This window comes from Bos mutus, chromosome 2 (assembly GCF_027580195.1).
Source record: "Bos mutus isolate GX-2022 chromosome 2, NWIPB_WYAK_1.1, whole genome shotgun sequence".
Classification (NCBI taxonomy): Eukaryota; Metazoa; Chordata; class Mammalia; order Artiodactyla; family Bovidae; genus Bos; species Bos mutus.
The window spans coordinates 116,450,485-116,464,315 of NC_091618.1; the positions used below are offsets into that span (position 1 = coordinate 116,450,485).

Below are 13,831 nucleotides of genomic sequence, written 5' to 3' on the forward strand. Positions count from 1 at the left end.
CATTCAGTCCTATTTTTTGTACTCCCCACCCAAAGTGAAATCTACCATATACTTTCTATTTCTGCTCTAAAACAGATGTTGCTGGGGAAAACTGAGAAATCAGATCCAAGACAATGTCAACCGACTGTTTCCATTGAGCCCTTGCTACCAACAGGCAATTGTCTGATTTTTCAATCAAGATAGGTGCTTTCCCACCGTATTTTCTTGATCTTTCCTACAATCCCACTTCCTGTGTATCACTCCCATCTTGCATGATGGAAGAGATCAAGATTCTACAATGTCAGCCTCCTCTTTCTGCGGCTTCTCTGCTGAGAAATATTTAAACAAGGTATTTCCTTTTCTCCCTCCATCTCATCTCAGATGAAGATGGTAACCCTCTCTTCTCTAGGTTTGTTTTCTTCTTGAGTCCCAGAGTCCACGGATTCACATGGGGTCTCTTCTCTGTTCTACATCTGTTTCCCAGTATGCCAGTTTACTCTTCACTACATCAGAGCATCCAATTCCTTGGCTCCTCTTCTGCCTCTTCTCCACCAGGCCCCCTCCCCAGGCTATTGGTGCCTTCTTGGCTCACTTTTATCACTTTTGAGCTATTGTTTATCACTTTGAACATTTTTTTTTCATAGCATAATCAATCCCTTTGCCCCTTGGTCTTTCTGCCCCAGCAGATCATCCCAGAAAATTCCAAGTCTTGGATCAGTCTACCACCAATTTTCTCAGCTCTTACTATTAATAATCCAAACTGTTAAAGAAAATCATGCAGTTATGTGGACTAGCGCCAACTGCAACTTTGGTCTCTTTCTTCAGTCACACTCTCAAGAGGCAATAATTCTTCTAGCTGTCCTCCCTTGTTTAAGCCGCTTTCCTACTTCTCTTGGTAATAAATCTAATTTTCGGCATTTTCATTTCTACCCTTTCACTCATCATCTTCCTATTTTCGAATCATTTCCTTCCTTCCTTCCTCTTTCTTTTATATTCATTAATACCTTGGATGTGCCTTATATTCTTCTTTCTTTTCTCTCCTACCTCGTCTCACCAGTAACCACATCCGGTTGATCTTCCCCATAAAACATTTCCTAAACTCATCCTCTCCTCTTTATTTTGTCATTTTTCTTAATTCAGGCTTTCACTGTCTCTACCTGGCCTTTTTGAACTGTCTCCTAAATGGCATTCACTGATTCTAGCCGTATCTCTCTCCAATTCCTATTGAATAAACTTCTCAGAGGGATAGTTTCTTAGGGAAAGGAAGGGTGAGTTGGGGTTGGGGAGGAAGGAAGACTGAAAGGAGAGAGGGAGACCCAAAGTTTGGAAGCCAAAGAAGGACACTAAAGGGAGAATAGAAATGCTTGCAGTTAAACCCTCTCTTTTGTCTCTTCAAAAAAATTTCAGTCAAACCTACGTTGCTTACCTCTTCTTTGTGGAGTTGACTTGCTTTTAGAGAAACGCAATCAAGTACTGAGTCCTGCTGTAAGGCAAAGACTGCACATGAAGCCAGCTAACATCTGGCCTGTGTGTTCAATTATTCTTCATTCATTTACTTATTTCTTACTTAACAAATATTTACTGAGCTCCTATCACATGTCAGGCACATGCTAGGTGTTGGAAGGTGATCCAGACAATCTTGCCTTAAAAGAATTTATAGTCTAGTGGAGAGCAGACAAATAAACTAAGATGTGGTAAGTGCAATGACATGAGAAGTTTATGGGAGTGCCTGGAAGGGATACATCAAAGTCAAGAGTGGGAGGGAGTCAGGGGACTTCCCCAGGGAATTGGCATTTAACTGGAGATCACAGGAATGTGCAGGTATTAGCCAGGTGTAGGGAAAAGATGGAGAAAATCTAGGAAGGTGAAGAAAGTTCAGAGGCAAATGAGGGGATGGTGAGCCCAAGGAACTGAAAGAAGAGGGAAAATTGTGGGAAACAAGGTAGTATAGGTAAACTGGGGACAGATCTTAACTTGTAAGTCAAGTTTAAAAGTTTACACTTTATCCTAAAGGTAATGGGAAGCTACAGACGGTCTTTTAGTGGGTGAATGACTTGATCAGATTTATGACTTTGAGAGAACATGTGACAGGATGATATGTGAAGTATTAATGGAACATACTTTGTCTGTTCATCTCTCTCCCTGGGCTCTGAGCTACCAACCTGCACCCTGCTAGCTCACCAAGACACACACAGACATACACGCGCACACACACTCCATCAGACTTCTTTGTTAGCAGAGTGAAAAGCACATTGATTACTGAGGAGGTAGTCTACTGCTGAGAGAGACCCAGACTGTGCTACATAATTCAAAGGGTTCTGCACTTTAACTCAGAGATTAAACTGATGAGATTAAACACTTCACACAAATGCATAAATGGGAATTGATTTTTTTTTTTCCCTTTTGTGCTTGAAGGGGAGAAGAAATGACCTGACCTGGAAAGGGGATATGATGGACAAAAGGAAGAAATGTTCCTGGATTGCTCTTTGGGGTTGCAGGAATGTGGCTGCCCCTTTGAGAGGTGAAGCTACATGGGAAGTGGATGTGCATGCCAGCCTGTCATCACCATCAGAGCCAGCAAGGTCCAAAAGCCTAGAGGAGACACTGAGCCCTGCTGTGTGAAGAGGTTAGATAATGGCAGCGTTGCCAGCAGGCTGGTGCTAGCATGAGGATCCAGCCCAGAAGAGATGAAATGGGTAGTTCTCACTCCATTGCCATATGCAGCCAATCAGACATAAACCACCATCCCCGTCCACACTTCCCTTGGGTAGTTAGCCCAAGGAGACTCCAGAGTAAGGGGCTGGAAGAAGGGAAAGAAAGTCTGAAATAATTATAAACTGAAATACTTGAATAATCTCAGATTCTGTCACATCACTGAATCTACTTGAGAGAATCTAGATTAAGTTGTCTGCCAGGAAGAAGGCTGGAAGTTCAGATTCTGATATTAAATTTACTCTAGGAAATAATGTTTTGTTTTTGCATACTTTGCATCTTTGAAATTCCTTGCTTACAACAATCACATGTTTACTGTGTGGGGAATGATCTGAGAGGAAGAACAGAAACAGAGAGACTTCCCTGGCCATCCAGTAGCTAAGACTTTGCCTTCCAATGCAAGGGGTGTGGGTTCAATCCCTGGTCAGGGAGCTAAGATTCCACATGCCTCATGGCCAAAAAACCAGAACATAAACAACAGAAGCAATACTGTAGCAAATTCAATAAAGATTTTTTAAATGGTCCACACAAAGAAAAAACAAAAGAAAGAGAGACCAGGATTAGGTGAGGTGTGATGGTGGTAGAGAGGAAGGAGATAAGTAAAATGATTAGAGAAAGAGAATCAAGAGTTCATGGTAATGCAGACAGATAAGAAAGAGGATGGAAAGAAAGCAGTCAGGAACCAAACACAAATTTCTGGCTGCATCAATGAGCACACAGTAGTACTTGCCACTCAAAGGGGAAATCAAAGAGATACCAGTTTGAAGAGGAAATTAGTTCAGTTTAAAGTGTGGAAAATTCTGAAAGAGATGGGAATACCAGACCACTTTACCTGCCTCTTGAGAAATCTGTATGCAGGTCAAGAAGCAACAGTTACAACTGGATATGTGCCGGGAGCCGGCATATTGCATATTGAGTGCATATTGCATATTGAGTGCAGCACTTTCCACAGCATCATCTTTCAGGATCTGGAATAGCTCAACTGGAATTCTATCACTGCCGGTAGCCAGCGTGAGGAACTCCGCCCATGACAAAGGTCATGAGGAAGGAGGCTCGGCATACGCAAAGGCGGGATCGAGCCTCAGGAGTCCCCCATCTACCCCCAAAACCAGAGTCTGCCTACTTTCTGCTTTGTGCTTTCACCTACACCTCTGACTTTACGGGGGGCTGTCCCCCATTACCTCTCTCTGAAAAAGAGTTAGCTTACAGCTCTAGTTAATAATTCCTGGGTGTGACAGTGTTTCAACCTACAAACTCCTTTGAAAGTCCTCTAGCCTGCCTGAATAGGTTTTTCCGGCCACATGTGATTGCTCAGAGCCTCCCAACTGTGAGAGGCATGAGATGTTCTAAACTGTCTAAATACAGATTCCTTTGAGCAGTTAAAAGATTGATTAGAAATTGTATTGGTGAAGGGATTTTCACTTGTTGGGCCAATGTTTGCTGCTAAGTTTCCATATCCCTTACCTGCTGTGTCCCTGGCAGTGTATTGATTAATATAATTGGTGTAAGTAGTAGCTTTAATGTTTGTAACCTGGGACCCTTGAGTTAATTCTTTTTCTTGTTATAGCCCACCACACCTTTGCTCTGTAGGAATGCAACTTTATCTAATGCTTTTGGGAGGGTGGCGCTGACCAATCACCTTTAGAGAAAAATAAGTTTTCTGAAGAAAGGGTCTTAAAATGTTAACAGGCCTCCGGGCCAGAAGATGATGCAAATCACCTAAGCTTTTGCATATGATAAGTTTGCAGGAAGAAAGCCTGGCTTGCTGCCTGACTCTACCCCTTCCCCCATTATCCTCTATGCATAACTTAAGGTATAAAAACTACTTTGGAAAATAAAGTGCGGGCCTTGTTCACCGAAACTTGGTCTCACCATGTCGCTCTTTCTCTTACCTTCTGGCTGAATTATTCAGCCTCTTTTCTCCACTGAATTTCTTCACTGAGCTATCCTTATTCTATTACTCTTTATATCCTTAATTAACGTTTAATTAAGCAGTTGTTTCCTGATCCTCGCCGACGCTGTCCCCGCTTCGAATTCCCTGGATCAGCCGGGGCTGGTCCCCGGCAGATATGGAACAACAGACTGGTTCCAAATCAGAAAAGGAGTACGTCAAGGCTGTATACTGTCACCTGCTTATTTAATTTACATGCAGAGTACATCATAAGAAATGCTGGATGGGATGAAGCACAAACTGGAATCAAGATTGCCGGGAGAAACATCAATAACCTCAGATGTGCAGATGACACCACCCTTATGGCAGAAAGTGAAGAAGAACTAAAGAGCCTCTTGATGAAAGTGAAAGGAGAGTGAAAAAGTTGGCTTAAAGCTCAACATTCAGAAAACTAAGATCATGGCATCTGTTCCCGTCATTTCATAACCAACAGATGGGGAAACAGTGGAAATAGTTGCTGACTTTATTTTTCTGGGCTCCAAAATCACTGCAGATTGTGATTGCAGCCATGAAATACGCTTGCTCCTTGGAAGAAAAGTTATGACCAACTTAGATAGCATATTAAAAAAGCAGAGACATTACTTTGCCAACAAAAGTCCTTCTAGTCAAAGCTTTGGTTTTTTCAGTAGTCATGTATGGATGTGAGAGTTGGACTATAAAGAAAGCTGAGTGCCAAAGAATTGATGCTTTAGAACCATGGTGTTGGATAAGACTCTTGAGAGTCCTTTGGACAGCAAGGAGATCCAACCAGTCCATCCTAATTTGAAATCAGTCCTGAATATTCACTGGAAGGACTGATGCTGAAGTTGAAGCTCCAGTACTTTGGCTACCTGATGCGAAGAACTGACTCATTTGAAAAGACCCTGATGCTGGAAAAGATTAAAGGCAGGAGGAAACAAGGACGACAAAGGATGAGATGGTTGGATGGCATCAGAGACTCAATGGACATGAGTTTGAGTACACTCTGGGAGTTGGTGATGGACAGGGAAGCCTGGTGTGCTGCAGTCCGTGGGGTCGCAAAGAATCGGACACGACTGAGCAACTAAACTGAACTGAACTGAAGATGCCTGAAGGGACTTCCCTGGTGGTCCAATGGCTAAGACTCTGCACTCCCAATGCGGGGTGTTAGGGGGCTGGGTTCGATCCCTGGAGAGGGAACTAGATCCCCCATACTGCAACTAAGAGTTGGCATGTGTAAAGATCCCACTTGTCACAATGAAGACTGAAGATCCTGCCTGCTGCAACTAAGACCAGGTGCAACCAACCAAATAAATAAGTAAATATTAAAAAAAAAAAAATGAGTAGAGATAACTTCTATAAGAAGTTTAGCTGCCAAGAGGAAGACAGGGCTGTGGGTGGAGATGAATGTGGCTTTATTTTAAACTGAGAAATAAGAAGCCAGTACAGAGGAAGAGGTAGACTATAAAGATAAGAGTGAGAAAGAATAACTCAGAGTGAGGTCAATGAGATGTCAGGAGGAGATGGAATCCAGAGCACAGGTCAAGAGATTGGCCTTAAGATGGGCGAGAAGAACCTCTTTTATAGTAAGGGGTAAGATGGGTAACAATGCAAGTAATGTATAGGTTCCCATGGAAAACTGAGGCTGCTCACATCTTATAACTTTTTTTTCCCCTTCCCTTAATGAGTGGGAAATAAAATCACAAGCAGAGAAGGTAGAGAGGGCAGGCATGGAGGTTTGGAGAGAGAGGAGAATTCTTGAAATATCCCCTCTGGGGACTCAGGAAGCTTATGCAGACAAGGGGAATGTGACAGGACCGCAGGCCACAATGAAGGCCTTCTTAATGTTGCCGACCATGAGCGTCCATGTGACCATGTGGCTTTCTCCAGCAGTGTCCAGCAGCTCAGGTAAAAGAATGGTCAAACCAGACAACTGGATTTGAGGTATGTGTTCTAAGTCATGTCAGGCAGATGAAACAGAAGTGTAATGCTGCAATGGAGTTGAGGACTCTGGTCAAAAGCTTATGTATGCAGTATGGGGAAAGAAAAGGAGACAGAAAGTAGATGATAAATAAGGAGATAGAAGAAAACAGAAAGATTATCACTTTGGACAACTGATAAAGTGAAAATAACCAAGTGAGAAGGATTGGAGGAATAGAAAGTTGTGGGTTCAGAGGTGCTATGGTTTTTTCTTTTCTTTTCCTTCTTTCTTTTCTTCACTCAGCCACATGGCTCAGGGGATCTTAGTTTCCCAGCCAGGGATTAAACTTAGGCCACAGCCGTGAAAGTTCAGGTCCTAACTACTAGATTGCCAGGGTATTCCCAGTGCTGTGGTTTCTTGATAACAAAGTTTGAGTGACCATGGGATTGAGAGATTGAAGCAGAATGGAAAAGGTAATTGGAGATGGAATCAAGGAACTGAGAGGTCAAGAAAATCTCACAGACATACCAAATGGGCCAGCTTGTTGGCAGAATTTGGAATGAAAAGGAACACTCTGGACCTGTTGCCAGTAACTTCCATAAATAAAAGGGTAAGACCAGGCGGTCAGTAGATGACAGCTGGAGTAGAGAGTGTGCCATAATGGCTATGGTGCCTGGGTCTCTGAGGGCACAGAACGAAGACCATGGAAATGGCAGTGTAGGACAGAAAGAACCTGACCTGGCAGCTTCCACTTGCCAGGGCTGCAGAGAAAGCAGTGTGACTGGGAGAAAAACCAGGTTTCTCAGGGGTGAGGCTGGGGCTATCAGGGGCCTTGTTGACAATGGAATGGGATTCCTGGGGTCACAGAGGGAAAACGCAGGAGAAGATGGAGAAGTGGGACACTGAGTCAGGTATGAGGATGAACGTTCCTATGAGGATAACTCATTGGAAGGGCCTCTCTGGGCACATATCAGGGCTATCAGGGGCCTGAGGGATGGTGGTCCGGCAGCTGCCTTGAGGCAGGAGCATTCCTAGTCAGGCCTCTCGGGATTCAGCTTTGTCCTGGACACTTCCTGAGTGTCACATTTCAGGAAGAAATGAGTTGGGTGTTGACTCCAGGAATAGGCTATAGTTGAGGGCTGCTGATCGTCAGGATGGTGTGAGACGGTATGACCCTGTGACATATGTAAGCTGGTGGCTGGGTGATTCTCAACATCCCAGCTTCCTTCATTCCCTCATATCCTGCACTATCTCAGTGCCTCTCTGCCTGTTCACTTTAGGGCTTGCTTTTGTTTCTAAACTTAGAGCCCAGGGAAAAGCATTCAGCAACCTTAGAGCACCAGGAGACGTCTTGGAAAAACACCCTGAGTCATCATAGGATTAACTAATTTCAACCAAGGAACATCAAAGGGTCCTCCTTCAAGGAGAGATGCAGTGTTTCGTTTCCTACTATTTTGTTTTCAGTTAAAGAGAGAGAGAGAAAATTTATAAAGGACTCTGATCACTGCAAATTGATTTTTTCTTAAATATGAACCATGGTCCACTTGGCCTCAGGTTGGTTTACTTACACACCATATTTATTTTCACTCCCCATGGTGAGTTTTTTTGTTTGCTTAAAAGTCACAGGTCACATTTTAGAGTCTGTCCAGTTCACGACAGATGAACAATTTACTGTTCTTTGAAATACTCTTGAGCCCTTGAAATGCCATAGGTTGATGCCTTCATCTTCCTTACATTCCCTCTGTCAGCAGATTTTTTAGTGAACATCTTGTTGGTAGACCCTGTTTTATTGTTTAATACAGAGATTCAATGACCCTAGGAAAAGGGAGGTTTTTAAGAAAGTCCCAGTGGGGCTTTGATATAAAGATCTTCTAAGTCCATGCCACTTTTTCTTTCTTGCATTATTAATGCATACCTTCCATGCTATTAATGAAGTGTTCCCTTCATGCTAACTTCTTGGGCTCTAAGCTTCAGTGCAGCATCTGGTGACATGGTGATCACCTGACAAAACAGCCAGTAAACAGCATTTTTATGCATACATGAATCTAATATTTAAAGCAAACCAAGTGGCTTGGATGAAGCACAAGCTACAATCAAGATTGCCAGGAGAAATATCAATAACCTCAGATATGCAGATGATACCATCCTTATGGCAGAAAGCAAAGAAGAACTAAAGAGCCCCTAGATGAAAGTGAAAGAGGAGAGTGGAAAAGTTGGCTTAAAACTCAACATTCAGAAAACTAAGATCATGGCATCTGGTCCCATCACTTCATGGCAAATAGATGGGGAAACAATGGAAACAGTGACAGACTTTATTTTTGGGGTGCTTCAAAATCACTGCAGATGGTGATTGCAGCCATGAAGTTAAAAGAGGCTTGCTCCTTGGAAGCAAAGCTATGACTAACCTAGTTCAGTTCAGTTCAGTTGCTCAGTCGTGTCCAACTCTTTGAGACCCCATGAACCGCAGCACACCAGGCCTCCCTGTCCAACACCAACTCCTGGAGTTTACACAAACTCATGTCCATTGAGTCGGTAATGCCATCTAACCATCTCATCCTCTGTCGTCACCTTCTCCTCCTGCCTTCAATCTTTTCCAACTCGGGGTCTTTTCAAATGAGTCAGCTCTTTGCATCAGGTGGCCAAAATATTGGAGTTTCAGCTTCAACATAAGTCCTTCCAATGAACACCCAGGATTGATTTCCTATCAGATGGACTGGTTGGATCTCCTTGCAGTCCAAGGGACTCTCAAGAGTCTTCTCCAACACCACAGTTTAAAAGCATCAATTCTTCTGCACTCAGCTTTCTTTATAGTCCAATCACATCTATACATGACTACTGGAAAAACCATAGCCTTGACTAGAGAGAAAACTCAGCAGTGGCCACAGGACTGGAAAAGGTCAGTTTTCATTCCAATCCCAAAGAAAGGCAATGCCAAAGAATGTTCAAACTATCGCACAATTGTACTCATCTCACACGCTAGTAAAGTAATGCTCAAAATTCTCCAAGCCAGGCTTCAGCAATATGTGAATCGTGAACTTCCAGATGTTCAAGCTGGTTTTAGAAAAGGCAGAGGAACTAGAGATCAAATTGCCAACATTTGCTGGATCATCGAAAAAGCAAGAGAGTTCCAGAAAAACATCTATTTCTGCTTTATTGACTATGCCAAAGCCTTTGACTGTGTGGATCACAATAAACTGTGGAAAATTCTGAAAGAGATGGGAATAACAGACCACCTAACCTGCCTCTTGAGAAGATCATGGCATCTGGTCCCGTCACTTCATGACAAATAGATGGGGAAACAGTGGAAACAGTGACTGACTTTATTTTGGGGAGGCTCCAAAATCACTGCAGATGGTGATTGCAGCCATGAAATTAAAAGACGCTTACTCCTTGGCAGGAAAGTTATGACCAACCTAGACAGCATATTGAAAAGCAGAGACATTACTTTGCCAACAAAGGTCCGTCTAGTCAAGGGTTTGGTGTTTTCAGTAGTCATGTACAGTGATCAACCTAGACAGCATATGAAAAAGAAGAGACATTACTTTGCCAACAAAGGTCCTTCTAGTCAAAAGTATTTTTCCAGCAGTCATGTATGGATGTGAGAGTTGGACTGTGAAGAAGGCTGAGCGCCGAAGAATTGATGCTTTTGAACTGTGGTGTTGGAGAAGACTCTTGAGAGTCCCTTGGACTGCAAGGAGATCAAACTAGTCCATTCTAAAGGAAATCAGTCTGAATATTAATTGGAAGGACTGATGCTGAAGCTGAAACTCCAATACTTTGGTCACCTGATGCGAAGAACTACTCATTAGAAAAGACCCTGATAGTGGGAAAGATTGAAGGCAGGAGGAGAAGGGGACAACAGAGGATGAGATGGTTGGATGGCATCACGAACTCAATGAACATGAGTTGTAAGTAAGCTCCAGGAGTTGGTTATGGACAGGGAGGCCGGGTGTGCTGCAGTCCGTGGGGTTGCAAAGAGTCAGACACGACTGAGCAACTGAACAGAACTGAAGTGGCTTGGAGTTGGGTTGTATCAGATGCCCAGGGTAATCTTATATGCTTACATAGCAGGATGCATGACCTGAATGATGTAGCAACATGGATGATGTTATCTTTAAGATACAGAGAACTACTAGAATGGGAGAAATGCTGCTAGGTAGTCAGTTTTCTCACTCACTGATAACAGTTTGTTATGCATTCTTTCCATCCTCAAGCAAGAGAGTTCCAGAAAAACATCTATTTCTGCTTTATTGACTATGCCAAAGCCTTTGACTGTGTGGATCACAATAAACTGTGGAAAATTCTGAAAGAGATGGGAATACCAGACCACCTGACCTGCCTCTTGAGAAACCTATATGCAGGTCAGGAAGCAACAGTTAGAAGTGGACATGGAACAACAGACTGGTTCCAAATAGGAAAAGGAGTAGGTCAAGGCTGTATATTGTCACCCTGCTTATTTAACTTATATGCAGAGTACATCATGAGAAATGGTGGGCTGGATGAAGCACAAGCTAGAATCAAGATGCTGGGAGAAATATCAATAACCTCAGATATGCAGATGACACCACTCTTATGGCAGAAAGTGAAGAAGAACTAAAGAGCCTCTTGATGAAAGTGAAAGAGGAGAGTGAAAAAGTTGGCTTAAAGCTCAACATTCAGAAAATGAAGATCATGGCATCTGGTCCCATCACTTCATGGGAAATAGATGGGGAAACAGTGGAAACAGTGGCAGACTTTATTTTTCTGGGTTCCAAAATCACTGCAGATGGTGATTGCAGCCATGAAATTAAAAGATGCTTACTCTTTGGAAGAAAAGTTATGACCAACCTAGACAGCATATTGAAAAGCAGAGACATAACTTTGCCAACAAAGATCTGTCTAGTCAAGGCTATGGTTTTTCCAGTGGTCATGTATAGATATGAGAGTGGGACTATAAAGAAAGCTGAGCGCAGAAGAATTGATGCTTTTGAACTGTGGTGTTGGAGAAGACTCTTGAGAGTCCCTTGGACTGCAAGGAGATCCAACCAGTCCATCCTAAAGGAGATCAGTCCTGGGTGTTCATTGGAAGGACTGATACTGAAGCTGAAACTCCAGCACTTTGGCCACCTGATGTGAAGAGCTGACTCATTTGAAAAGACCCTGATGCTGGGAAAGACTGAAGGCAGGAGATGGGGACAACAGAGGATGAGATGGCTGGATGGCATCACTGACTCATTGGACATGGATTTGGGTGAACTCTGGGAGTTGGTGATGGACAGGGAGGCCTGGTGTGCTGGGGTTCATGGGGTGGCAAAGAGTCGGATATGACTGAGCAACTGAACTGAACTGAACTGATGAAAAGATCCCTTAAACAATAATCATACTAGTTTTATTCATCATAACTTAAATAATAAGCTTGGCTCCTGTGGAACAAGGCCATGTTCATCCATGGAACAAAATCGCCTTAAAGAAATGTTTTTGAAGTAGCATCCATTGTTGGAGGATTTTACCTTATTTTAAAAAAAATAAAAAGTCAATGGTCATGAATATATTCTATATTAATTTTGGAAAATGACATTCTTTGTGAAACTGTGTGAATTATAGAGGTGTTTCTCTTTTGATTTTTTAATCTGCACTTTAGGAAAAAGAATATATAATTCATGCTTTTGACTCAAGAAGTAATGTCTCTATTTATAAATTAATAAGGATAATGATAAAACATCATCCCTCACAAAGGATGCATATTATTTTCATTGTATAGAAGCAACTGTGGCCTAGAGAAGTGAATCAGTTTGTCTAGTAGTTATAAATGGTGGAACTGGGTTTCAATTCCAGTTCTGTCTGATTCCAGATCTTTATTATTCATTTCCCTTACGGTGGGGACAGAGTAATCTTAGAAAATATTTGCATACTACCTGATTTCCATAATACAAAATAAGACTTGCCAAAGTGAAATGCGGAAAACAGTTTTCCTGGGATTTAGAGAATTACCGATGCACAGACACACACATACACACACACACAGGTGATTGTGAGCTTTATGAGAGCAGAAACCATGGGACCATATCTGCTTTCTTTATTATACTAACCCAGTGTTTAGTATATGCCCTGCATGTAGGTCCTCAATAAGGATATGTTCAATCAAGTATATTCAAATGATCATGTTTGTGATTAGGTGGTGGGCACACTTAAACATCTTTAATAGTCTACTGCCATTTTTTTTTTTTTGCAATAGAATTCAATTATAAATCTGTAAAGTGTTCTTTCTTAATGAAATGGTCTGAACCTGGTCAAGGTAATTTTCTACATTTGCAAATGTATTTTCCAGGCCAGGTTTAAGAATTAATCACATTGTGAGTCAACTTGTGGATGATTGAGAACCTTTGCTTACACAGTTGTTTGGTCATTCCGCAAATGTGTTAAAAGAAATTATGCTTGAAAGAAAACTTGAAGGCAAAGACTATTTTGTATCTTTGTATTCTTAGCACTCTGCTTCATAATAGGTGCATGGTACATGTTGAAAAAGAAGGAAGAAAGAAAGAAAAGGCAGGGGCAAGGAAGAGAAATGAGAGTAAAGAATCTTGGACTTTAGCCTTAGGTTGGTTATGTAAACTTGGACCAGTTATTTATGTTTTGTTTCTCAGTTTCCTAATCTGGAGCTAGGAATGGTGACCTACTTGATCACAAAGGCCCCTCCAGATTCTAAATGCGTGGAAGAGCCTGGGGTCATTCTTGGTATAAACGAGACCATGTTTCTTTGTGTCCACCAGGGGGTACTGTAGTATTAGTACAGTGGTCACGGTCTTCAAATTTCTCCAATTCTGATTTTGTTTTCCTTAATTTACTCCTCTGAAAAGCATTCCTTACTTTTAACTTTCAAACTCAGATTTATACTACAAAGTATAAGATTTAATTCTATAGTGGAAGCTGGATAAACATAACAAGAATTTAGCTCAATGGTTAATACAGCTTAGTAGAGAATCAGAATCATAGAATTATTTGCATAGTAAAGTTATAAGATGTTAAGATTTTAGTTGGGCAAAAAGAGGGACTTGACATTCTTTTAAAGGAAAACAAGATGGAACAAATTCCATCTACCCTAACAACAGAAACATAAACTTAAGAAATGTGTCAAATCTATATGAAGACAACTATATAACTAACCAAGAGAATAAAAGAAGGCTTGAATAGAGGGGCATACCATGTTCTTGGATAAGAAGAATCAACATTGTAAACTGTAAAATTATTCCCTCAAAGTATTAATAAATACAATAAAATTCCAATCAAAATTCTAATTACATATTCTTAGAATCTTGATAAAAGAGTTCTGA

At 41.7% G+C, this 13,831-nt stretch overlaps 1 long non-coding RNA gene across 5 annotated transcripts in view; it reads right to left on the reverse strand.

Annotated features, from left to right (window-relative positions):
* The window catches only part of LOC138984611 (uncharacterized), a 133,173-nt gene that overhangs the window by 68,649 nt on the left and 50,693 nt on the right, over positions 1–13,831 (reverse strand). The gene's annotated exons all lie outside the window — the stretch shown is intronic.